The 26,655-nt window shown below is 45.5% G+C and overlaps 1 long non-coding RNA gene across 1 annotated transcript in view; it reads left to right on the plus strand.

The window, feature by feature from the left end:
• The first annotated feature begins 1,203 nt into the window (after window positions 1–1,203).
• LOC144691164 (uncharacterized) overlaps window positions 1,204–26,655 on the plus strand; it is a 45,606-nt gene continuing 20,154 nt past the window's right edge. The window contains exon 1 of the long non-coding RNA XR_013579046.1: window positions 1,204–1,340. This is a non-coding gene — a long non-coding RNA (uncharacterized LOC144691164). The remainder of the gene's footprint in view (window positions 1,341–26,655) is intronic.

Here is a 26,655-nt window from a genome sequence, read left to right on the forward strand (position 1 = left end):
ACAAGTCTCCTTCAGCGGCCGGCATCAGGACCCATTCGATTGTGTAAATAAAATGATGTGAACACGTTTAGGCTTGTTTCAGTATTCAGACTGTAGCCACTCAACCACATCAGGGAGCATCCGGAGCTGGGAGCAAGTGTCCAGGGGGCTCCTGCAACCAGAAAGGTAACTTTTCTTGGTTAGAGGGGGTGTGCAGGATCTTATAGAGTGAATCCATTCAGAATTCAGTACAACCCAGGCAGACCATATTTAAATATGTTCAGAATTTAATGATTTTTTTTTCTCCCCCCAAAATAGAATGTTTGCATTTCACATTTTGTTGAGAAATATATTGGGCCAAAAAAAAAATAATAATATTGCAAATGTAATTCAGCATCACGTTGACATTAATCTTTCAGTCGTTTCTTGGTGCTTGCGGGGTATTCTAATTAGAGACAATGTGTGCATTGTCTGTAGAATACATTGTACTTTGTAATGTAACTTTTTTTTTTATTAAGAATAGAAGTGTATTGTCTTTTTACTGCAAGAGGGATGTGATTGAGGAGGAGTTTGTTGCTGTCGATTGTCATACTGCGAAATGTTTCTCCTTGAGGTGTCCGCAGTTTGCTGCTTCACTGGAACGAACCCACCACAACTGCAAAGTTCCCTATTCTGCTCCATCCATTGCAACTTGCGTGTGTTTCCCAAAAGGCGAAAGTAGGTCGTTTTTATAATCTGCTGCGTAGACGATCATCCCCTTATTAGTGCAGTTTTTTTTTTAAAAAAATGATTGTGTACCAATTTGCATTTTAATACTCTTCCTGGTCTCCGGTGACTACTAAACATCGGTGGGGTGGGTTTTTTTCTTAACAGCACATAACCTGAGGGAACTTTGTTAAAGGTAAAGTCCTCTTTTCTCATGCCTAGCTCCAGCTGCTCTTGGGGAAATGGTCACACTGTGGGCTAAATGCTACCTTGCTGCAGTCCCTTCCTATTGGAAATCAGAGGGGTGCAGCATTATTGCCCCTTTTAGCTATTTTTTTTAAAAAACTGCAAAGCTGAACAGGGCAAATCTGCCCTCCAGTGGTGATTGTTGCAGCTCATTTTATTTTATTCGGCCAAAAGCAAAAAAAAAGACAGCAGAAAGACTCCGGCTCCCTCTGCCGGCCCTCCCCTTTAAGAGAGGCTGGTTGATATTGTACAGCCCCAGTCATTGCAGGCAGTGGACCTGTTCGCAGTGTTTGTGTGGAAGGGAAAAGTTAGCAGGACGTTGCTGCCTGAGCTAGTGGCTCCTGCACACACTTGATAAAAATTCAGCTTGATTTTCCCGCAAGGTGAAGGTAACCAGGGGGAATGTGTAAGTACCGTTATTCTGTAAGAAATCTTAAAAGTGCTTTATTATAAATGACCTTCAAATGATTCCACTGTCTTAAAGCCGATTCTTTACACATCATATTGCATGTATGCAGATGTCTATGGAATATTGGAATCCAGTTCTTTTTTTGAAAAAAAAAACCTGTCTCATTTTTACTTGCCATTACCTCGTAATATTTTGGGTTGGATTTGCTCATGCCTATGGAGTCAATTCGGCATTATCCAGCTGCTATATTCTGCTGCATGCAGTGTCTCAAAAATCCTCCAGTTATATTCCATGTATAACTTTGCAGCATTGCAGCCCTCTTAATTCATTTGTGTCAGAGAAAGTTTTTTCCCTCCCTTCCCTGAACTTGAGTTTTTCACTTGATTGTAACTAAAGCTCTTCGCTTTAGTTACAATGGCTGAGTGTTAAAAATCGAAAGTTGGGACTTTCTGTTTGAGGTTTGTGTCGTGTGTGTGTGTCCCCCACTGGACATTTTGAGGTGGGGTTAAATTGGGGATTCGGGTCTGATGGATGCCCTCATTGCTGCTAGCAAAACCCCCTGGATAAACACAGTTTCAGATACAAGGAAACCTCCTCAAGTATTGATCTTAAAATGGATCTCCATCATCATCAGGCTGCTCATTTTGCATTTTGAGCAGATTTTTAAAAAATTGTTACTGACCATAGAATCGTTAATATCGGCACATCCTTTTCAAAAATTCTGCTTCAATGCCTTTATTTTAGTGCAGAGTTGAACTCTTACTGCCCTGTTTAAACTGCAGATAGACTGGAGTTACGGCGCTACTCCACCTCATTCCGTTCTCCAGAGTATTGCATGTGTGACCGTGTGCGCATGTGTGTGCACATGTGTGTGTGTGTAGGGTTGCACTGATAGAGGTGCCCTGCTCTTTAAGAAGGCTTGGTTGGTATCGTACCATCCCAGGCCACTGCAGACAATGGACTCATTAATTAGAAGCATGTGCACCTACTGTGGGCTTGGGTGCATGTTTGCATATTGCTCCACCCTATTGAAACCTAACCCATAATTCAGGCCCAGTATTCACAGCTGGCTTCAGAGGAGATATCATCGCTTGGTCAGCTCTACTTTATGTTCTGGATTCTTTCAAACACATGTGCTTACAGATGTTGCATGAGTTACATGCTTACAATTAATAAAAATCTTTTCAGTGGAGAATGTGGGAGAACATTTGCAAATGCATTGAAGTTCAAGCAGGGATGTCTGTCATTACTTACACTGGTCATCAGTGTAGGTGTGAAAAGCATTGCGATATTTTCACTTGTGCCAAAGGTTAGCTGTGCTCTGGGAAGGATTTACTCCAGTGGTGATGGAGTACTTTTTACTTATACCAAAATCATAAACGCCAGAGTAAAGGAGGTGTTTTTGCTTAATAATAAACAGGGACTCTCCACCCGATATACAATATTAGTTGAGCAGAATGTACCAAGTATATTCTTGCTGCCTGGCATCTTCAAGGTATGTTAAGGATGCCTAGGGGCATTTAAATAGTAGAAGGCCTCTGATGTTTTGCACCTTGTGGCCGTCTGCACAGGGTTGTCAATGGCACCTAGAACCTTGGATTTGTGGCTTCTGGAGGTGCTGTGTAGACGCTGGAGCGCTGCAGTGGCTGGCGGAAACCTTGCCAATCCCGCATTCATATCAGCCACAGCGCCTCTCAGAGAGTGGCAGAATTTAAAACATGTCAGTGTGGGAGAAATGACACGTATTTTTGTTTTGCTGTGAAAAGGACAGATGATGGGAAGAGAAGGCAGGTGGATTGTCTCAACACAACCACCACAGCCCCCCACCCACCCCAACCCTTGCAAAAACAATGCTGTAGCATGGTAAATCTCACTGGCTAAAGGGCTATTTAAGACAAGCCCACCCTCTACCAGAAAAGGCTGCAAGTGTCTTGCAGGTCCTTTTGAAGTTGTCCCTATTGGCAGTATTCAACCTTAAGAGTGCCAACTCTCCGTGCTATGGAAAGAGAGAGAGAGAGAGAGGGCAGCTGCGGATTTGAGCCCTACCCTGCTCGATTCTCAGTCTGAACCACGCCAGACGGCACTAAAGCAGAGACTGTGGCGGCAGAGTGCTCCGCAGGAGGGTGGGAAGACCAGACGGAAGAACAATCGCACCTTGGTGATCTCCGATGTCTCTTGTAGACCCTGTCAATCACACTCCACGGCTGTAGGTGAAGACCTGCCAGGCCAGCGGGAGGAAGAGAGAGGATAAAACGACAGGAGAAAGTGTGGAGAAATGACCCCCAAAAAAATGTCTCCATGTCCAAGAGCAAGGGGCACCACAGCACCAATTTTCCCCATGTTGCCACGAGCCTCTTCATAACAGGCACACAAATCGATAGAATACCAGCCAAAAGAAAATAACTGTTCGCATGGAGAATGGCGTGGCAGGGGGAATTTAAACATTTAGGTCACATTTTTCAAAAAGCTGTTAGAAAGGAAATTATTGTTGTGCCGAGAGAAGGTCAGTTATGCTGCATGAAGATGATGCTCCAGACCTTCTGATCTTCATGCAGGTCTGACCTTGCTGAACAAATTTTTTAACAATGATACGATTTCCATTCTAATGAATGGAAATGGCGCTCGGATTCTTAACCTTTACCCAAGCTGAACTCGTAAGTGTAATCAGGCGAGCACAGAAGAATGTGACTTTTAAAAACATTTCCCCTGACCTTCAAACCAAGATCAAAAAATGAATAGTTCAGCTACAGTCCCTGCAAAGTTCCACTTCCTCATTTTTTTTTTTAACGTATTAAAATTTTATAAGGGAAAAATAGAAGAAAAGGATAACCTTGTGTCTTGGTTTTAAATTGATTTTTGAAATCAATGCAAACGTCCTAATTTATGCAATGGGTTGCCTTAGTTTGCATTAATGTACTAGTAAATCATTTAATATGGCTGGAAGAGTACAGGTGCCCCTTCCCATATGTGGCAGTTTTCATTAGCAGAAGTAGGTCACAAACGTTTGCTGTAGCCACAAGTCACCTTTTGGCCTACAGTGGGTCAACCTCTCCTGTCTGAAACCTCCTTTGATCCCCTGTAATGTCCTCAGATAAATTGTGGTATATAACCCAGTATTGCTCCTGGCAGACGTCGACTGTGGCAGACTGGAATATCAATGCCTGTGACCGTTTCCCTCTGAAGCTGCCTGCTGACTTAAAGGGCCAGCGATGCCTGGTAAAGTTTTGCGTGAGACTTCTTAAACGCGGTTTGCTGGGAAGAAAATATGCACGCGGCGGGTGAGAAGGATCAGAGGTAACTTACCTCTGTTGTGCTACCTCCTCAGCAATTCCAGCAATATTCCGGATACCCTTCCAAAGGACCTGGATTTGAATGACTTTGTTAATGCCCATTGAAGGGGTGAGAATGCATTGCGTCTATAATATTTAAACATGTACTGCATTTTATTGTGCACCCCTGCCCAGTTTTAAGTGACCTATAGGTGTACGAAATGCTGGGCTATTGACTGAATGGTTCTGATTTTTCTATCTATTTGATTGAAGAAATTGATTGTAAGAAGGAGGCTTTCATTTGCTTAGTTAAGTGGTTGCAGAGCATAAGGATTCACAGTAAAGTGTACTGTAAACCGGAAGGGAATAAAGGAGGAGGAAGCAAAACTGTCCGGAACACCACTGCATGCTGCATTGGCAGTTTTTCTTGAGAAATGCAGCAAAGTCAGCTGGGGATAGTGGGGGGGGCGATGGTGCGGTGATAGTGGTGACTGACTGCAAAGCAGCATTGGCTTGTGCTGCAGAGAAACCTATGCACGGCTAGCATTCCCAAATCTGGAACCACAATGCAGTAATGGGAAGGGAAAGCAGACACATAATACATTTTTTAAAAACCATGCACGCACCCTTTCAATGATGTAAGTGGACTGCAGGTTTGCAGATGCACTGATAGGAAATATGTTGAGTGCTGTATCGGATATTCAGTGCTGAATGTTTAGGTGAACTGTATTACTTGAGAAGTCAGTTGTCCCCTTTTAATTCTGAGTGTAAGGACAGGCATTTTGTGCGGTGCTTCTCTATCCTTAAAGGCACTGCGTAAATCTTTCTCAAGGAGACTTGGACGGATTGCAGAGTTTGCCAAGTCACTTTAATTCCTTTGTTCAGGTTTGCAGGGGGCAGTGGGGATGTTGGGGAGCGGGGAGGGGTGCTGAAGATGTTTGGTTTTGTGCGTTGTCTGCTGACTGAAGTAGCCTTTCCGCGTGTGATATGGGAAGTCTCGGGGACGCAGGTTGCAAGGACAATTAGGGAGGGCAACGAAAATGCTGGCCTTGCCAGCGACGCCCATCTCCTGTGAAAGAATGAAAAAAATAAAGATCAGGAGGCTTGTTATGGCAGAATGCACTGTGCCGCACTGCACTAATATACAGCTATCCATCTTGATGAGTTTTAGTGCTCCAGTTGTGCTGCTCGGTCAAATGGACTTCATTATTTATGTCAGGATCAGCAATTGGACCGATGTACAAAATGGAGCAGTTTTGACACACAACAGAAAAAAAGTCAGAGTTTGCTTCATGCCTTGCCTCCTGGTGACTTACACCAGAAGTTCTGTAAGACAGGCAGCTATGGCACAACCTTCGATTTTTCTTTGCACATTTAACTTCAGCAAGATGCAGAGTCGATCAAAATGAGCGGCGAGGAGTTTTGGACCATGACCACGGCGATACAGCAATGCATGGTATCCTGCTTCACAGATTCAGAAAAGGTTGGTGTGACATGTTGAGTTATAGATTGGTTGTATAGCGCTGTGCAAGCCTCCAGTCCAGAGGCTGGTCTCAATGGAATTATTGCAATGGCATGATAAGCTGGTGTGTTATTCTGAAGGCGGTAGGGTGGCTGATACATACGGTTCTGAACCTTGAGTCGCAGTGATGCCCATCGCTGAATTTCAATTCCCTCAGTTGGGCAAGCTGCTTCTCTTCGCTGGCTGGTAATAGTTTGGGAAATGTTGATGTACAAAGGGACCTGGATGTCCTTATACACCAGTCACTGAAAACAAGCATGCAAATGGTATTTTGGCCTCCATTGTAATACAGGAGCAAGGATGTCTTATTGCAGCTGTACAGGGCCTTGGTGAGACCACACCTGGAGTATTGTGCGGTTTTGGTCTCCTTACCTAAGAAAGGATATAATTGCCATAGAGGGAATGCAGCAAAGTTTCACCAGACTGATTCCTGGGATGGCAGGATTGTCATATGAGGAGAGATTGGGCCGACTAGGCCAGTATTCACTGGAGTTTAGAAGAATGAGAGGGGATCTCATTGAGACTTATAAAATTCTGACAGGGTGGGACAGACTGGATGCAGGGATGATGTTTCCTCTGGCTGGGGGTCTAGAACAAGGGGTCACAGTCTCAGGATACGGGGCAGGCCATTTAGGACTGAGATCAGGAGAGATTTCTTCACCCAGAGGGTGGTGAACCTGTGGAATTCTCTACAACAAAAGGCTCTGGAGGCCAAGTCACTGAATATATTTAAGAAGGAAATAGATAGATTCTAGACTGTAAAGGCATCAAGGGGTGTGGGGAGAGCGTGAGAGTGTGGTGTTGAGATAGAGGATCAGCCATGATTATATTGAATGGCGGAGCAGGCTCGAAGGGCTAAATAACCTACTCCTGCTCCTATTTTCTATGTACATTCCACGTGAAAACAAGACGGTGAAGAGGAACTATCTTGGTCATAAGAACATAAGAGCAAAAGAAACAGGATCGGGTGTAGGCCATTTGGCCCTTCGAACCTGCTCTGCCACTCAACAAGATGTTGGCTGATCCTCTACCTCAGTTCCACCTTCCCGCACTATCCCCATATCCCTTAATTCCCTTAGTACCCAAAAATCGTTAACCTCTGTCTTGAATATTCTGAACAACTGAGTATCCACAGCTCTCTGCGGCGTAGATTTGCACAGATCCACAACCCTTTGAGTGAAGAAATTTCTCGTTTCCCTCCTAAATTGCCGCTCCTTAATTCAGAGACTGACCCAATACTCTAGATTCTCCAGCTAGCGGAAACATTTTCTCAGTATCTACCCTGTCAAGCCACTTAAGAATTTGATATGTTTCAATTAGGCCACCTCTCATTCTTCTAAACTCCAGGGAATATAGGCTCTCCTCATAGGCAGATCCCCTCGTGCTTGTTGTTTTGCATCATCATGGAGGGGCATAGATGGCCAGGAGAGAGAAGCCTTATCTGTCTTGTTGTCCCATTTTGAGGAGGTAGCTCACAAAGCAAGGATATGAGTATTTAGTGCATGCGGACAGTTGGACCCAGTCATCTGACAATGATGCAGCAACATTGATTAGGAGATGTGTAAGTGCCCAACGCTGTTGTTGATCCCCTTGTTAAGTCTTTCACCTTACAAACATAACATCCGCAGCCTCGTGTTACAGGTTAGGAAGCTTCCAATCTAGGTAGCCCAACACTCAAATGGCCCATTTCCATACTTGTGACCAGGACACCGATGTACTTGGTATAGAAAGGGGACAGCATAGCGCTACTCAAAGCAACGTGACAGTAAGATGTATTTCAGAATTGACCTGCCCTCTCCCCAAAATTGAATAAGGAGCAAAAGTTGAAAGTGTTCAACAAAGCTTTCTTAAATTATTTTTAATGTTAGAAATGTGCGTCAGTACAGACCAATCTGACCCCAGAGATAAGTCCGGGATAATGTGTAAGGTCACTGATTAATGAGCTCTATTGTGGACACAATTTGCAAAGTCAACAATTGCGTGTTTTTGCTGGCCTTGTTCAGTTACAAGGGTATTTTGTTACAATTTACAATTTTCTTCTATTTATCCGTACAAGATTGCAAAATATATCAAACGTCTGGCTCTTGGTCTGTGTGGGATCAGAGGGAACATGAATACTGCGAGGTCTACAGAAAGTAAGAGAGAACATGATCTACAGAGAGAGAGCGGAGGAGTGAGTAACCAATAAAGAGTGAGACAGACGTACAGGCGAAGGATATTTCTAAGAGATACAGAGAGTGGGGACACAAAAAGAAAGAAAAACAGATGGAGAGAAAACAAGATAAATTGTGCAAGGGAGATAGAGGAAAGGAAGAACTAACAGTACGTCTTGCATGGTCTCACAAGGCTTTACACCCAACTAAGTACTTTTTTAAAGTGTAGTCACAGTTATAATGTCGGAGATTGGCAGTCAATTTGTGGACAGCAAGCTCCCATAAAAGCAATGTGATAATGATCATCTGTTCCAGTAATGTTGCTTAAAGGATAAAGATTAGTCAAGACGCTGGGGATAACTCCCTTGCTGTTCTTCACATTAGTGCCATGGGATTTTTTTGCAGCCCAAGTGGGCAGACTGGGCCTCGGTTTAATGTCACATCTGGAAAGGGGGGAGAAAGGGTGAAAGGAGAAACATACAGGAAGAGGGAGACACCCAGCAGGCTTTGTGAGAGAGATAAACTGTGGCAGATCTATAGAAGGGACACCTGCAGAAAGGCAGGAAAAAGGAACGGGACAAAGGACAGACAGAAAAAGGAATGAAAGAGCGGTCGGCAAGCGGAGAGACAGAGGAAGAGTGGGACAGAAATGTGTCTGTGAACCCATTATTTTTTTTTTAAAAAGGTCACATGCTAAACTGTGCTGCAGTCAAACATTCACCCCAACCACCGGGTTTACTCATTGTACAGGAGGAAGCTGACTAGATCGGCTGGTTAAATAGTTTATTGTTTACTTCCTGTCACATTTCAGACATCTCACCTTAGCACAGCCTTGCACCCACCGAGGTCTAGTATTCACTCATTAATAATTTATAAAACTCCTTTGCAAACACATTTTCAGTCACTCCAGGTTTGTTTTTTTTTTAATAATGGTAAATATTTTTTAGGGAACGAATTCAACCCTAAAGTAATCACCGGTTCACAATTTTTGTAATCGTTCTGCTATTTCTAGGAGTTTTTGTGCAACCTGCAAGGTTTTATTTATTCTTTCATGGGATGAGGGCCTCGCTGGCTGGGCCAGCATTTACTGCCCATCAGAATTGCACTTGAGAAGGGTGGTAGTGAGCTGCCTTCTTGAACCGCTGCAGTCCATGTGGTGTAGGTACACCCACAGTGCTGTTAGGGAGGGATTTCCAGGATTTTGACCCAGCGACTGTGAAGAAACAGCGATATATTTCCAAGTCAGGGTGGTGAGTGACTTGGAGGGGAACTTCCAGGTGATGGCGTTCCTATCTATCTGCTGCCCTTGTCCTTCTAGATGGTGGTGATCGTGGGCTTGGAAGGAGCCTTGGTGAGTTCTTGCAGTGCATCTTGTAGATGGTACATATTGCTGCCACCGTGCGTTGGTGGTGGAGGGAGTGGTTGTTTGTGGATGGGGTGCCAGTCAAGTGGGCTGCTTTGTCCTGGATAGATGTTGTGAAGATCTGGAATATTTCCTCACTTTATTTTGCCAGATGTGGATTAGTACGCATCACACAGTGAAGCTTCTTTGACTGAACCTCCAAAACATGCCTTAACCTCAGCTGGTGAAGAGTATGTGACCCCTCCTCCACACTGCACTAATATGATACTTGCTTCTTTCAGTCAGACCGTGGGGTGCCCTGACTCAGTGTGATTGCCACTTTGTGGGTCGTTTTAGTACTATATATGGCGCAATGATATTGCAGAATCATTCAGGAAGTCATTGTGAAATGCTGGTTGTAGCTCCCACTGTACTACAGCACAGTGCCATCAGCTTGCTTTGTATTCTGCTGCACTGATTCCAAGTCGAACAGCTCTAGATGGACACGTTAAGTTCTCAAAGTTCTTTGTGGCTCCTTGTGAAAGGCAATAGCCTCCAGCAACCCAGGGAAGGTACAGGACAAACAAGCTGGAGTAAGCCACTTTTACTGGCCTCTTTGAGAAAGACGAGCAATTTGCAAACAATTAGTAGCTCAATACTAAGATATCTGGCATTTTCTTCCACTGAAGATAGTGGATGTTGAAACATTTGGAGCTTTCAAGACTGATCGCCATGGGCTAAGTGTTGAGGGATTAGAGTGACTGTTCAATAGATTTCATACCAGTCTGGCCACAGCCCGGCACCAGGTGGCTTTATGTCTGATATTTCGTGCCTCAGTACACACTCCGCACTGAAGCACCAACAGGGACCTATGCTCGTTCCTTTCCCCATCTGCAGAAGCCTCAAACCAACTGGGACGCAGAAAACAGAAGTTGGCTTTCGTATTTTCCCCGCCCCCGCCACTGTTGTTTCTCGCTTACTTCCAATTTTGCAATTTGGCTTTTTCCACCTCAAGCCGCGATGGATCTCCGCCATGTGACGCATCCTCCCTCACGCCATAGCGTGTGCCTGGTATTCTTGGCCTCCAGCAGTGGCCTTCCTATGAGGGATAAGATCGTAAGAAATAGGAGCGGGAGCAGCCCATCGAGCTTGCTCCATCATTCAATAAGATCATGGCCTTTACTCCACTTTCCTGCCTGTTCCCCATAACCTTTGACTCCCTTGTCAATCAAAATTCACCTAACTCAGCCTTGAATATATTCAGTGACCCAACCTCCACTGCTCACTGGAGACTAAGAAGAAATTCCTCCTCATCTCCATCTTAATTGGGAGATCCCTTATTATTAAACTGCACCCCCCCCATGGTTTCTAGATTTCCGCATGAGAGGAAACATCTCAGCATCTACCCTGTCAAACCCCCTCTGCATCTTATATGTTTCAATAAGACCACATCTCATTCTTCTAAACTCCAATGAGTATAGGCCCAACCTGCTCAATCTTTCCTCATAAGACAAACCCCTTCAACCCAGGAATCAGCCTGGAAACCCTCCTCTGAGATATTTCCAAAGTAAGTATATTCTCCCTAAGTAAGGAGTCCAAAACTGTACACAATGCTCTCATTGATGCCCTGCACAATATATAGGGAGCTGAGGTGGGTAAATGCAGTTGAAGTACAGATTGAGACAGCGCGATTGAATTATTGAGCAGGCTCAAGGGCTTACTCCAGCTCCTATGTATCTTAAAGACGTGACCAACTTTGCAATGGTAAAGGCTTGTGTTGCTGTTCGAAAGTGCAGGATAACACCAAGTCATTTGTTAGAGCCTCTGGGAATCACATCAGTCCCTCATTTACTCTGTTGTTCATGCTTTGGCAGCAAGGTGTTAAAGAATTTTTCACCTGTGAACATTCAGAAATGCTGGAGTGTGGTATGGTGAAGGGAAGGTTGTTAAAATCTCCATCTTGTATTTGTGCTGTGGCTTATCACATTCTGACACCACATACAGCGCTATTGGTAAAATGTGTTGTTGTGTAGATAAATGCTACAGCATGGTCTCAAGAGCAGCGCAAGCCAAGTAGCCAGTCACTTTCATTTTTGTGGTGCTAGTTGAGGGAGGAATGTTTGTCCGGAAGAAGCCTTCGCCCTTCTCCAAAATAGTGCCATGGGATCTTCAATATCCACCTGACCAGGCAGACAGGGCTTTAACAACTCCGTTGAAGTGCAGCACTCCCCCAGGCCTGCACTGAACTTCTACTCTGACAAAAGTGAACCAAGCTGACACTTATCAATAATATAGTGCTCCAGAGTCCTGCTACGAAAGAGAGGGGGTGGGATTTTATGGCCCCGCCTAAGTCAATGGACTTTTGATCAGCTCGTTGCCTTTTACAGCCCCGCCCTGCCGCTTCGGGCCTGTAAAATTCCCAGGGTTTCATCCTTGAATAATCCCATGGGAACTTTACATTCACTTGAAAGGGCAGGTAGGGGCTGCAGAGAATGGTAAAGCAACAGAAGGAGGCATTCGGCCCATCGTGTCTCTGTGCTGGCCCTTTGAGTGACCACTTCTGAAATGCTGGAGTGTGGTAAGGTGGAGGAAAGTTATTTAAATCTCCATCGTTTTTTTTTAAAGAGTCAGTGCAAGAAAATGCAGAAGGGCAGTTTTTACTTATTCCATCCCTACAAGATGTTTATAGGCAGACAGACTGAGGTGGAACTTTTTGGGTTCTGTATATTTTCACTTTTCTTGAATACTGCAATTGTGAGGAAACAAAATCTTAATTCCTGACAGCTGGTAGATGAATAGAATGATAGACCCAGAGGGAGGCATTCGGCCCACGTACATGTGGTGGTTCTTTGAACGAGCTGTCGAATGAGTCCCACTCCCACATGTTTTCCCCAGGATCCCTCCAATGTTTCCTTTTTTTAGTATTTGCCCGTTTCCTTTTTGATCGTTTCTAGTGCATCTGCTTCCACCAACCTTTCAGGGTTAACATCAAGTTCGAAGTCAATGCAGTACTCACTCAGTGTATGTAAAAAAAAAACTTGCATTTATATAGCACATTTCATAACCCACTGGATGTCTCAAAGTGCTTTACAAAGTGTAGTCACTGTTGTAATGTAGGAAACGCAGTGGCCAATTTGCGCACAGCAAGCTCCCACATGATAACGACTGGATCATCTGTTTTTGTGATTATGAGAGAAATATTGACCAGGGCAACTCTCCTGCTGCTCAAGATGATGCAGCGGGATTTCTTACGCCCGTACCTCCAACTGCGCAGCGCTCCCTCAGTACTGCAATGTCAGTGTTCAGTTCTCTGGAGTGGGACTTGAACCCACAACCTTTTGACTCAGAGATGAGAGTGCTACCCACAGCCGTTATTGTACTGGATAGTTAGCCTTGGTTGTCTGATGAAATTATGGGTGGATGCTTTAAAAGGATATCTTTAAATCTCACTGCATTGTGACAAAATCAGTTGTGAGTTTTGCTCCTTGTAATCTGAAAGACCCGAGGTGGGTAGTAATGAATGAGCTGATGCTTGTTTTCTTAGCCTGACTTCAGGCGCACTTTGGAGGTTGTTGTTGTTGCCATTGGATTTTGCATCTGACAACTTTCCCCTGTTTTTAAAGGCAGTTTACTCATTAGCGGCCTCTTCAAACAATAAAGTGAGCAAACTGTTTAGCAATGGACTACACGTGTACTAAATCCACAGGTCCGAGGCAAGGTTAGAAATCAGCAAAGAGCTTTTTTCTCCCAAATGGGGGACAGTGTCCCAGAGAAGGTAGTTGATTTGGAACCAGTTAACGCTTTTTAAAAGGGTTATGGTGGTATTAAAGCGGTACTTGATATACTTTTGGAGATAAATGCAGAAGGAACATGGTGTTCCTTAAGATGTACAGATGGTGGTGATATGGGGTAAAGTCCACGTTAGTCTGTCATACATGGACACTGACTGGAGTGGGTGTGCTGGACCAAATGGCTTTTTCAACTGCAGACTTTGTCTTATTATGGCTGGAATTTCCCAGCCCGGTGGGTGTGAGCGGACAATGTGGTGGGGGAGGGTTTGTGATCATTCGCTCTGCCTGTTAATGGCGGGTCGCGTTTCCTGCCGCCAGACATCGGGAACATTGTTTTAACACATCCGCATATAATTATAATCCCTGCCTGCCGGAATCATCCCCCCACGTTGGATCATCTAGGCACATCACGCCGACATGATTCACAACTGTACATAAGCGATGTGCACCTGGCGGGCTGCACTTCACTCAGGACTTCGAGGTTTGTTTCCCTACCTCGCTTCGGGCAGCACTCACAGTCATCAGCACCAGGCTTCACAGGCAGCACCATATCGCTTCTAGTGGGGGCACATGGGCAGGTCTCTACCTACCAGACCAGCTATAAAGCGGGGGTGGCTTTTCAATGGCTGCAGGGCTAGGGCTTGCTTGGGGAAAGGGGAGAGGCTGCAAGGCGAGGACTGTACTGGGGAAGGAGGGTATCCCAGGGTGTGTGTGTGGGGGTACATGTTGATCTGTGCAGATGGCCTCAAGATAGTGAGGGCTGAGGAGACAGTCTCCGGAGGAGATGAGGCCAGATGGGAGATGTGAGGGTATGTGTGTGAGAATGGGTGGTGATGTCCTATGAGATGCCAGTGAATGTGTGATGGTCTTTGTGAGTGTGTGAGTTTAGAGTGATGAGATGGTTGCCTTACCCTGGTGGCACGGATGAGATCATTCATCCATTTTCTGCACTGGATGGCCAACCTCTTCTGTGCAGCATTGGCACTGACCACCATTGCCATGGCCTCCCACGCCGGAGTGGCGAGACTGATGGGCCTCCGGAGGCCAGAGTGGAAGTGGAGAATATCCCCGTGGGCCTCCAAAAGGCATTCCAACGATGGGGCACTGAACTCCTCTCGGTTTTCCGGGCCACGTCTTCACTGGAGCATTGTGAACTGTGTGGGCGGCTGCAGTTTAGATATGTCCTTTTTCCCACCTGCTACTGCACTTAGTGCAAATCTGGGATGATTCCGCCATATGCGTTTGTCAGCAGATCTCCTGTGACTTTGCTGATTGTAAATTGCTGGATCTAATTATTTTATAACAGTTATCAACAAAAATGTGCCGGGGAAAGTATTACAGGAAGTAAGTATGACATGCAGGAAATATAAGGCATCGTAAATAGAAATATAAGGAATTAAGCTCAATTTTGGTTATCTTTTCTGTTCTCTGTCACGTGGGGATAATTTCTTTCTGAAACCTAAACTCTAAAGCCCTAAAGGAACTGGTTTGGAGCAGTTAGTGAAAGTGACAATGTATAAACGCTGAATTAATCACAGGAGCTATACAGTCATTAACCTGGTGTACTCAAAATGATTAGCTTTTCTATTGTACCTGTTAATTCAGTGCCCTCGAGCAGTCAGAATCAGTATCTCCTCCAGGTCAGTCCCCTCTACAAGTTGAAAACATATTGAGGACACTCAGCCAGTCAAAAGTATACAAAAGGAATAATTAGAATTATCTGCAAATTGTTTTAAGGGATTGTGATACAGCAATTCCCCATCTTCAGTTGGACCCCCTCATGTTTATTCTTAACAAAAACAGAATTACCTGGAAAAACTCAGCAGGTCTGGCAGCATCGGTGGAGAAGAAAACCGTTGACGTTTCGAGTCCTCACGACCCGTGAGGACTCGAAACGTCAACTGTTTTCTTCTCCACCGATGCTGCCAGACCTGCTGAGTTTTTCCAGGTAATTCTGTTTTTGTTTTGGATTTCCAGCATCCGCGGTAGCTTTTAGCTTTTTGTTTTTATCTCCATGTTTATTCTTGTTGTTTTGAGCTCCTTATTTCAAACTAACAGCTGTAATGGGGACCAGTGAAAGCCTCTTCATCAGAGCCAGCTAGTGCTTTCATGTTGATTTTGTGGCAGTTCCCGATCAATCCAGACTCTTTGTTATCCCCTTTTGCCAATCCTGCAAAGTGTAGCTTGTACAGCGTCTGATTTATGGAATGGGGACGTTCTGTAATTGGGTTGTGTTTTTTTTATCTTTGCCTATTCTTTATTGTCTGATAGCCTGCTCCATTACCATTTCATTACTTGCAGTGCTTGACATCTGTAACTGAGCCTTACTATCAAACTGTACACCTTGTACATGAAACACACACAGCTTTGTGTCAAGAATAGATAGGTGACTTTCTCACATTTGAAAAGAGAATCACATATTGCTTTCCAATTTGTATTTTCCTCCTCTATTTTCTCATCTCTCTGTCTCTCTCTCCCTTTCATTCTGTTTACTCCTAGGAGCACAAGTGAATTCGCCAGTTAATGCCCATCATCTGAATACCATTGAACACAATTAATATACATGTCATGGTCAGAGTTTATGTGTTTACTATTGTTCATGATCAAAGTTTTTATATGTGTGAGGTTAACATATGTTCTTAGCCTCTAAGAGTGGGTTGTCCCAATTTAAATACATTCCAGCAGCAAGCCTTTGTGAGTTTAAAAAATAAAGATTATTTATTATCACAGTCTTGTCCCAGATGTTTTAATGCAACATCTCGCACATACTATCACACATACCAAGAATGGATAGAGATGAGGGAAAAAAAATACAATTATGAGTTGAAATTACTTCAGTCTCTTTCGAAGCAGGCCTGTAGTTTCTTAGCTGAATTGATGCTGTAGCTGGAGTGGAGGTCGGGTAAAAACAGAGGATTCTCAATAAGCTGCAAGGTTTCTTGTAGGTGAATTGCCAGGAGACTGGCTCTCAGGTGAACTTTAGGTGGAACAGGTTGTGGGGAGATTCCTTCTCCCTGTTTCGAGGCAGAGCTGTTTTACCTTGGCTGTGTTGTCTTGCAGCTGGTTTGTTGGCTTTTCAGACAGTCTTTCAGATAGAATCGCTCGTGGTGTTTCTCTGAGCCCGCACAGCTCCTGCTGTGACTTTTTAAAAGCAGGTATAGACATGGCTGCCCTAACCATGTGACCTATACTAGTCCAAAGGCCTTTCCCAAATAAGGTAGTGGGTTGGGCCAATACACATCCTGTGTTGTGGCCTTTCACACGTTGACTGTTTTGAGATGAGAGACCATTACAATACAATGAAAGATCGATTTTATATTCTTCTAACACCCATTGAGTTTCGATGCCTCTATTGTCCACGGTGAGGCAGGAGGACGAATCGGCTGGTATCCATAGTCCTGGTTGTTTGCAGTTCACCCTTAACAAAAGGACTTGTGAGTTTCACAAGTGGCTGGGATTGTTCACATCTTAATGAGGCATTTGCTTGAGCTTCTTGTCTGGAGCCGATGTTGCCAAGGTCACATGATGTGTTGTCAGCCGTCTTAAAAATTGTTGGGTCCATTTTTTAAAAATACAGCGTTGAAATCTGTAAAGGTCTTCGTGCCTGCAGTGGGCATGGCCTAGAGCTAACAGAGAATGTCACAGCTGAATGCGACTTTGTTACAGTTTGGGATCCAGTCACATGCATGTCCCTGCAGACACACTGAATAGCCGTCACAAGCAAGGAGTTTCACTCATTTATTTTCTCTAACCAACTGAGGGAATGGTGACATTTTTCTCAAAGCCCAAACTGCCTCCCTCAGCAACACCGACCTAGGGGACTACCTAGCAGCATGCCACAGTGGTTCAGTTACTTATGGAGCCACCATGCCTGATTAAACCTTCTTTTTCATTCGTTCCTGGGATGTGGGCTTCACCGGCTGGGCCAGCATTTATTGCCCATCCTTAATTGCCCCTTGAGAAGGTGGTGGCGAGCTGCCTTCTCGAACCGTTGCAGTCTGTGTGGTGTAGGTTACACCCCCAGTGCTGTTAGGGAGTTCCAGCTTTTTAAAACCAGCGATAGTGAAGAAACGGCGATTTATAATTCCAAGTCAGGATGGCGAGTGGCTTGGAGGGGAACTTGCAGGCGGTGGTGTCCCCATGCGTCTGCTGCCCTTGCCCTTCTAGGTGGTAGAGGTCACGGGTTTGGATGATGACGTTGAAGGAGCCTTGGCGAGCTGCTGCAGTGGACTGATGGTGGAGGGAGCAAACGTTTCTGGGTAAACAGGAAAGCGAATTGTCAAGAGCTCAGTTGCAAAATTGGGATGCTGAACCTTTCTTTGGGGTGGGGAAGCCATCTGCTGACTTAGGAGATGGACAAGATTAAGCCAGTCAACAAGAAACACGTTGACTGAATTTAGACTCGTGCACAAAATGCGACGGCCGGGAATTTCCGGCCCCGTCATTGATGGGAGATTCGGTGGGTCAGCCAAAAATCCATTGACTTTCGGTGGGACCGGACAATCCCAGCGGTGGGCGGGGCTGGAAAATCCCGCCCCAAGTTTTACCGCGACTCTGGTATTTTTAATATCTCGCATTTTTTTTTTGTAAGCAACCGAACGAAAATATCCTGAATTCAAATAATACCAGGGTGAGGTGGAGCAAGGTGGAGAGACTGGGGAAGCTGGGATTGATTTCCTTGGAGCAGAGAAAGTTCTGGAATTGAATAGAGGCATTCAGAATCATGGAGGATTTTGATAAGAGTGAACAAGGTGAAACTGTTTCCTCTGCCAGGAGCTTCAGTAACAAGAGGTCAAAGGTTTAAGATATTTGGTAAAAGAACTGAGGGCAGGGAGACGAGGGAATATTTCTTCACACACTGAGTTGTAATGATGTGGAGTTGACTGCCTGAAAGGGTGTTGGAAGCAGATTCGAGAGTAACATTCAGAAATAACATAGGGAAGGGTCTTCCTGTCGGCGAGCGTGGGCGGGGCCTACTCGCCGACGCATAAAATGACGCGGGATGACATTGGGTGGAACTCCCGACATCACCCCGCGTCATTTCCATTTTCAGGTCGGCGGGGGGTGCAGCTGGGTCAGCTGTGCACCCGCCAACCTGTCAACGGCCTATTGAGGCCATTAAGAAACTAATTAAAATCATTAATGGACCTGCCCGTCCAATCTTAAGGTTGGCGGGCAGGCCGGGAGCCCTGGCGGGTTTTAGAAAAAGCATGAAAACCTCATCCACGGGCGGGTTGAGGTTTCATGAGGGTTTTTAAATATTTAATAAAGGTTTCAGTAAAAGTGATGGACATGTCCCAACTCATGTGACAGTGTCACACGAAGGGACATGTCGGGGAAATCTTGCGATCACTTGTTTAACATTTTTAAATTTGGAGCCGGTCTCCCTGAGGCAGCATTTAGCCTCAGGGAGATCAGTGCGCTCTTTGGCTGAGGGAACCACCCCTCCCCCAACCCGCACGGGGAGCGCATTGCGCTTCCTTATTTGGCCCGCCTACGTAAAATGGCGGCGCGCCCCCAACCGGGAGCGCCGATTGGAGGTGCGCCTGCTCCTGCACTCCAGCCCCCTCCCCGACCGGAGGAAAATTTTTCCCCTTAGATTTGGGAAAAAATCTAGGACTAGATGGAAAGAGCAGAATAGTGGGACCAATTGGATAACTCTTTCAAAAAGCTGGCAGAGAAGCGATGGGCCGAATGGCTTCCTCCTGTGCGGGATGATTCTAATTGTTTATCAACCTGTCAGATATTAATGGACCAGAGATTTAGTTTCCTAACAGCTGGAGCATTCGAGAAAAATGAGAAGTTACAGAACCCAGAAGGCTCGGCCTCACTTTGTCTGCCTTTAATCATCTTGTGAGTACAGAATAAGTGAAAACTGCCCTATTGCTTCTCCATTTCCTCGCAGTGACTTGTAAAAGTAGACGCTGGGGATTTAAATAACTTCCCTGTTCTGTACTCTAGCATTTCGGAAGTGCTTGGGCAATGGAATGCCTCCATCTGTGCCCACCGCCCCCCATTTCCCCTCCCCCCCCACATCATGGCTACCGTAAAGGACCCTCTTCGGCGAGTTCTTTAGCCTGGTTTGCCAAGATTTTGCCAGAAGAAGTTTTTAAAATATCATCATAATAAAAACCGAGAAATAAGACACAGGGCGGGATTTTGTTGAAGGTAAAAGCCTGAGGGTGGGATTTCCCACACCCTGCCTGCCCGCCGCCGGAATCTTCCGGTCCCGCCGCAAACCAATGGGCTTCTGGCTGGGGCACCCAGAAAATCCCGGCTACCGTTTTGGCGGTTTGAAGGGCGGGGCTTTTTTAACGCTAAAAGCTTTTGTTCGGTGGTTGGATGCAGACTTTTCTGCGATGGGGGGAGGGGGCTCTTGTACACAACATTGATGCCAGCCTGTGGGATTCCCCCCCCCCTCTCCAAATTTGTGAATGACAATGGCGCCAATCCTCAGGATAGGATCGCAATCTTTCAGTTAGCTCACTGCAACAGAAATAGCTTGTTTTTTTTTGAAAAATATATTTTATTCATAAAATACCTGGAAGAACATTAAAAAACATTTCCAAACGGCCATCACAAAAAGTACAATCAGATTCAACTTTTACACATGGATCACAAGGTGCTTCAATCCAATCAATGAATATTACAGTCATTTCAATATGGCCATTACAGACAGTCAGACAGTGCAATGGGTGTTGGAGTTATCAACATACACCATGTTGCACTCTGAGGTGCTTCAATACAATTATAATACAATTAGTATTCAATGTATACATTCATTGTGAGCTGTACAGCCCGAGTGGTCTATACAGTTCCCAGCCCCTTGGTGCACTATGGCAGAAAGGTCTTAGACAGCGACCTTTCCCCATTGGGCCTTTGCAGCGGCTGCCCCAAGCTTTAGTGCGTCCCTCAGCACGTAGTCCCGGACCTTGGAATGTGTCAGTCTGCAACACTCGGTCGGGGACAACTCTTTGCGCTGGAAGACAACAAGTTTCGGGCAGATCAAAGAGCGTCTTTCACCGAGTTGATGATCCTCCAGCTGCAGTTGATGTTTGTCTCGGTGTGTGTCCCTGGGAACAGCCCGTAGAGCACAGAGTCCTGTGTCACAGAACTGCTCGGGATGAACCTCGACAGAAACCACTGCATCTCTCTCCAGACCTTTTAGCGTGTTTAGTACATCAGAAAGTGCAGAAGTGTTCAGCAAACTGCTGACAGACCAATGGGAAGTTGATGACCATGCGGACCACCCCCTCTTAGGTTCAGGGACGCCCCCCCCGGCTGAAAATCTACGTTTGAAATAAAGCTGCTCAGACAGAGCCTTTTGGCTGATGCAGAGCCTGACACTCGAAAATTAGGCTTGTACTAAAATCCCTAGTCCTTTTGGTTATAAAGGTCAAGTCAGGAACTCTCCGCCCCCCTCTCCCTAGTCGAACTGATGCTTTGCTTCAGAGGACTTGCTCAACCCTTGCATCATCTGTGAGTCACAGCACACGTGTATGCAGAAGCCGACTCTGGAAACACTGCAGCACTCAGGCACAGCACTGAGCTGTGCAGTGAATCCTGCAACAGGAGGTACATCCCTCTGGTGTGAGGGGGTGGGGCGATGAGTGGGGTGCAGTATGGAAGAACCGAGGCGAGGAAAGCTCAGTCTCTGATGTTCAGTGATGCTCCAGGAATCTTGTCTCTTGGTTCCACAGGCACTAATTTATTAGAGCTTCTCTGTGCTGGGTAAGGAAAAAGTCTGTAAGCAATTGATTTGCGAACGGTTTCCCTTATTGCACTGCATTCTGTTACGGAGATTTTCAACTGTCAAGAATTGGCTTTTCTTAGTAACACCTAGGACTGGGTTTTGCTGCAGTTTCCCGACCCCCCCTCCCCACCGCCTTCCCCCTTGCCAGGCAGGTTTTCGGCCAGGGGGTTGGGGTGGCAAGCCCACCACCTTCCTGCCCACGCCCGAGCTGCCCCCCTCCCCCCCCCCACCCCAAATAACACCCCAAAGTTGGCAACCTGCCTGCCATTTATATATAAATAAATAAGTAATGGACAATTGAGCTTGTTACCAAGCCAATTGACTGGAATAACACACTGCCCAGTCCACGTCAGCAGGCTAGCAGGAAGTGGGCAGGCCGTCTTTTTAAGGAAACTGCTTAAAACGTGGGAAGGGAGTGGGATGCATCTCTCGGGAGGTGCCCTGTGTGCATCCTCCCCCTGATGATACCCCCCCCACCCAATTGTTCCTCCCCGCTTGAACTCCAAAACCCAGACCACCCTCACGCCCTTCTCTAGGCTCCCCGATCCCACCCTGTCCAAGTACCCCGACTTACCCCCCCTCCGGAGTCCATGTCCTTGACAACCACTTGCAGTCCCAGCAACGCCCTCTGCTGAGGTTCTGGCACTGCTGGGAATGGCCGGCAGCTCTTGAGGGGTGGAAGTCCCACTCTCTGCTCCTTTAGCCCACTGGCCGGGTATTGTCGCTGTGGGGCAAGGCAGGGGGCTACTTTCAGGTACGTCAGCTCCCAGCTGACTCTTGCAAAAGGGAGGCGAGCAGTATATTCCCTAAGAAATCCAGCCCATAGTTACCTGGAAGCTGATACTTAGGGCATGACACTGGAAATTTCCCTCTCTGGATTTTACAAGGGCGTAGGCTCCCTTTAAGTTTGGACTGACCTCAACACTTTTTTTCCCGCATCTCGTCCTTGCCTCTCATCACCTCCTTCCCACCCCCATGCTCACAAACCTGAGACAGAGAGGTTCAGAGCGTTTTGACAGTGAATAACGCGATGTGAATACACGACTGGAGCGAGTCACCCACTCTTAGAGCCCACTGAATTTGAATGTCAGCCAAGGTTGCATTCGAAACCTGGGAGCACAGTACTGAGTGCCGTCAAAGTTAAGATTCCAGTGGGGTTCATTGGCCAGGTGGCCTGCAGTGCAGGGGAGGGGACATGCCTCTGTTTTATTTAGCAGATCTGATCACCTGAAATCGGGCTCGGTGTGTTAGCAGTGCGTGTGTAGGGCTTGTTTGCGTGTGGTGTGAGTAACACAGGTATGTGTGTCCCCGACTCATGTTGGGAAAGACTGCTTGCATTCCTGATGCGACTTTTAACTGTGTAAACCTGACCCGAAAGCTGATTTCAAATAAATAAATCGTTGGAAAATTCCCTCCTCATTGATTTAACCTGAGCTCTTTTTTCTTTTTTTTGCAGCTGTGGTCGTTTATTTTTTAAAAAGCGGGTCAGAAATTTGGGTCAACTAGTCAGTGCAGTCCGGCTGTACTGCCGGGTTTACTAGTGCCTGATGTGTGTTTGTACAGCCAGCACCAAGCAACTAGATGAATATTCACGTGTGTCCGTAGATTATATAATGGCCGGAATTTTACAGCCTTGTTGTGGTGGGGATGGGGAGGAGGCTGTAAAATGCGGTGAGCCATTCTAAACTCCATTGACTTCGGCAGGACCGTAAAATCCCGCTGTTGTAAAATTCCACCCCGTGGCCTGGTGATTGACTGACCTCTTCACCCCATAACCCTATTAAATCTACTGATTTACAATTCCTCACCGGAGAAATAACCTCTGTCCTAGCTGCGTCTTGGAGAGTTGGATTGTTGAGTGGTTGGGTTGCAGCTCAACCTTCCGCTGCATTGAAAGGTGTCAAGAGGTGGCCAGGTGGGATGGGACATTGCTGGGGTTGGGGGTGCGGGTGCAGGTGTTGTTGGGGGTGGGGAGGTGGGGGTGATCTCCTGCAGCTTGCTGCTGTGCTCCCACACCCACCCCAGCCTCCCCAATGATCGGTCAAGAGGTTTCCTTTACCAGAGGTGATAGGAACCCGCTCCAAAACCTGCCGTCTCCATCTACGAGGCGGCAGGTAGGGGGGGTCTCACTAAATCAGGGGAAAGAAATTGTGCTCCTAAACCACCCCCACCCTCCTCCCCTGGGAGGCTAAACACCATCAAAATATTATCTAAACTTTTTAATGATGGATGTGAGGCAAATAAACTGGATAGACAATAATAACAGATAGTAGTAGATTTTAAATTTGAGCCTGATACATTTTTTTAAGCAAAGATATTCAGGGATATGGGACAAAGTTGGGTATATAGAGTTAGGTGCAGTGGTCACAGATCAACCCTGATCTCCTTAAATTGTGGAACAGGCTCAAGAGGGCTAAGTACTAGAAACATAAAATAAAAAATACCTGGAAAAACTCAGCAGGTCTGGCAGCATCGGCGGAGAAGAGTATAGTTGACGTTTCGAGTCCTCATGACCCTTCAACAGAACTAAGGAACAGCACCTCATCTTCCAACTAGGCACTTTACAGCCTTCTGGACTGAATATTGAGTTCAACAATTTTAGATCTTAAACTCCCTCCTCCATTCTCACCCCCTTTCCGTTTCTTCCCCCTCCTTTTTGTTTTTTCCAATAATTTATATAGATTTTTCTTTTCCCACCTATTTCCATTATTTTTAATGTATTCCACCGATCATTTATCTATACCTCTTATGCTCTTTTAGTCTTATTTCACCCCACCCCCACTAGACCTATCTGTACCTTGCTTGTCCTGCCATCCATTTTTAATTAGCACATTCTTTTAGATAATATCACCACCTTCAACACCCCTTTGTTCTTTTGTCTGTGACATCTTTTGGTTATCTCCTGTCACTGCTTGCTTGTCCCAACAACCAACCCCCCCCTTCTCTCTCCCCCTCCCCCCCACCCCCCCGCCTTAAACCAGCTTATATTTCACCCCTCTCCTATTTTTACTTGGTTCTGTTGAAGGGTCATGAGGACTTGAAACGTCAACTGTGCTCTTCTCCGCCGATGCTGCCAGACCTGCTGAGTTTTTCCAGGTATTTTTTATTTTTTGTTTTGGATTTCCAGCATCCGCAGTTTTTTGTTTTTATTTAAGTACTAGAAATATGTCGCAGATTCACTAGCAACTGTAAGGACAAAAAAGTTTACTAATATTCGAGGCTTTGATGCTTCAATAGAACTCACTAAAGAAAGAAAGATCTTGTCTTTCATGTTCATAGGAATCTCAAAGCATCCCCCAGCCAGTGAAGCAGTTGTCAAGCGCAATCACTATTACTCTGTAACATAGGGAGTTACGACAGCCAGTTTTCACCAGCAGGGTTCCAGGAATACTGATGGGTTAAATGACGCAAACTGGCTGCTGCGTGTAGAGGATTTGCATTTATATAGCGCCTTTCACGACCTCAGGACATCCCAGGGGGCTTTTCAGCCAGGAAAGTCCTTTTGGAGTACAGTCACTGTTGTAGTGTAGATAACGTGACAGCCAATTTGCACACAGCAAGCTCCCAGAAACGTGAGAATGACCACATCATCTGTTCTTGTGACGTTGGTTAAAGGGCAGGACATGAGGGATAACTCCCCTGCCCTTCCTCAAAATAGTGTTATGGGATCTTTTACATTCATCTTAGAGGGCAGACGGCGGCTTGCCTTAGCATTGTATCTGAAAGGCAGCTCCTCCGACAGTGCAGCAGTGAAGTGTCAGCCTGGATTATGTGTTCAAGTCTTTGGAGTGGAGCTTCACCTCCCGATCTTTGGACTCAGAGGGGAGTGTGCTACCACTGAGCTAAGGCGAGCACCTAGCAAACAGTAAGTACTCTTCAAAAGCGATTTGCTGGTTATGAAATGTTTTGAGACTTTGTGAGGATGCGAAACTTGCTGGAGAAATGCAAGTTCTTTCCCTGTAGCCAAACAAAAAGCGAGTACAAGTATGGGGGTGGGTGGGGTGGAGGCTTTGTGCTCAAACTGCACGGTGCCCCAGTCAGACCTTGCATACTGTGTCTCGTTCCGGTCACTGAAACACAAGGACGATATCTAAATCCTGGAGGCAGTTCAGAGAAGTGACTCGTGGCTTTATTGCTCAGCACCGAAGACTATTGTGAGGAAAGATGAGAGAAACCTGGGATTCTTATCTTCAAAAGGGATGATCGAGGGGTAATCTTGTAAAGGAATATAAGATGAGAAGTGGTAAGGGAAAGGTAGGTCCAGTAAAATATTTAAAGCTAAATTTCAAGAGCAGGGCACAGGTTCAGACCAGTAAAAGGCCGATTTAAGATTGATGTCAGGATGTTCGACACACAAAGCGTGACCAACTCATTGGATGTTACAACGGAGAGGGGGTAACAGATTTTCTCTGTGTGGATGAGCTAAAGCAAACCAAATGGCTCTGCTCGTTCATGGTTACCTTTTAATCAATTGCACAATTTCTTTCCTAATTCATAAATTTGACTTCAGGGCTAATAAGCAAATGTTTAATTTGGTTTGTATGGTAAATTCATTAAACGGAAGTTGCTTGTTTTGAACGCCCTATTTAATGAGCTGTTTACAACTCAAACTGAGTTAGGCACTGCGTGTGGACGTTTTGAGGATGAGTTCCAAGATTCCCTGGAGACACTTGCCACCCTATTCAAAGCGTTTCCACTGGGTTTCTGCTGTCACGATGTTCTAAGCCAACCATTTCTAGGACTGTGATGGATGTTTTCCCAGTGTAGAACCAAGTGCTCCGAAAAGCATGGTAGAAACGTTAATTGTATTGTGGTGTTCTGTATCATCAGAGTATTACAAAGTGGCCTCAATAATAATTAATAATGTATTTGCATCAGACATGCTTTGTGAAGGGTTGAGGGATATGAGGGTAGAAATTCTGATCAGCAAAGGCGGCGTACAAACACTTGACAACCTACACTGATTACTTTCCTAGATGCGGCACTTTTACGTAAGCATTAACACAATGGTGGCCAGACTAAAGTTGGAGTCCAACAGGGCCCCCTAGGTACTAAATAATCAATAGTTGGGACAAATGCACCTTATAACTTTCACTCAGTGCTTTTGAGATCATCTCTTGTCTCCAGGGCAAAATAATATTATTATTGAATTTATTATTATGAAAATTATTGAGATTAAATTCTTGAGATATGAGTGTCACTGGCAAGGCCAGTGTATTGCCCCTCTCTAGTTAATCCTCGAGAAAGTGGTGATGAGCTGCCTGCTTAAACCACTGCTGTCTATGTGCTGAAGAAGCTCCATCATAAGACCATAACACGTAGAAGAAGAAGGAGGCCATTCGGCCCATCGAGTCTGCTTCACCATTCAATGAGATCATGGCTGATCTGATAATCTTCAACCCCACTTTCCTGACTTTTGCCCATAACCCTTGATTGCCTTACTGATTAAAAATCTGTCTGTCTCCACCTTGAATATACTTAACGAC

The sequence above is a fragment of the Cetorhinus maximus genome, chromosome 15 (genome assembly GCF_964194155.1).
Source record: "Cetorhinus maximus chromosome 15, sCetMax3.hap1.1, whole genome shotgun sequence".
In the NCBI taxonomy this organism is placed as follows: domain Eukaryota; kingdom Metazoa; phylum Chordata; class Chondrichthyes; order Lamniformes; family Cetorhinidae; genus Cetorhinus; species Cetorhinus maximus.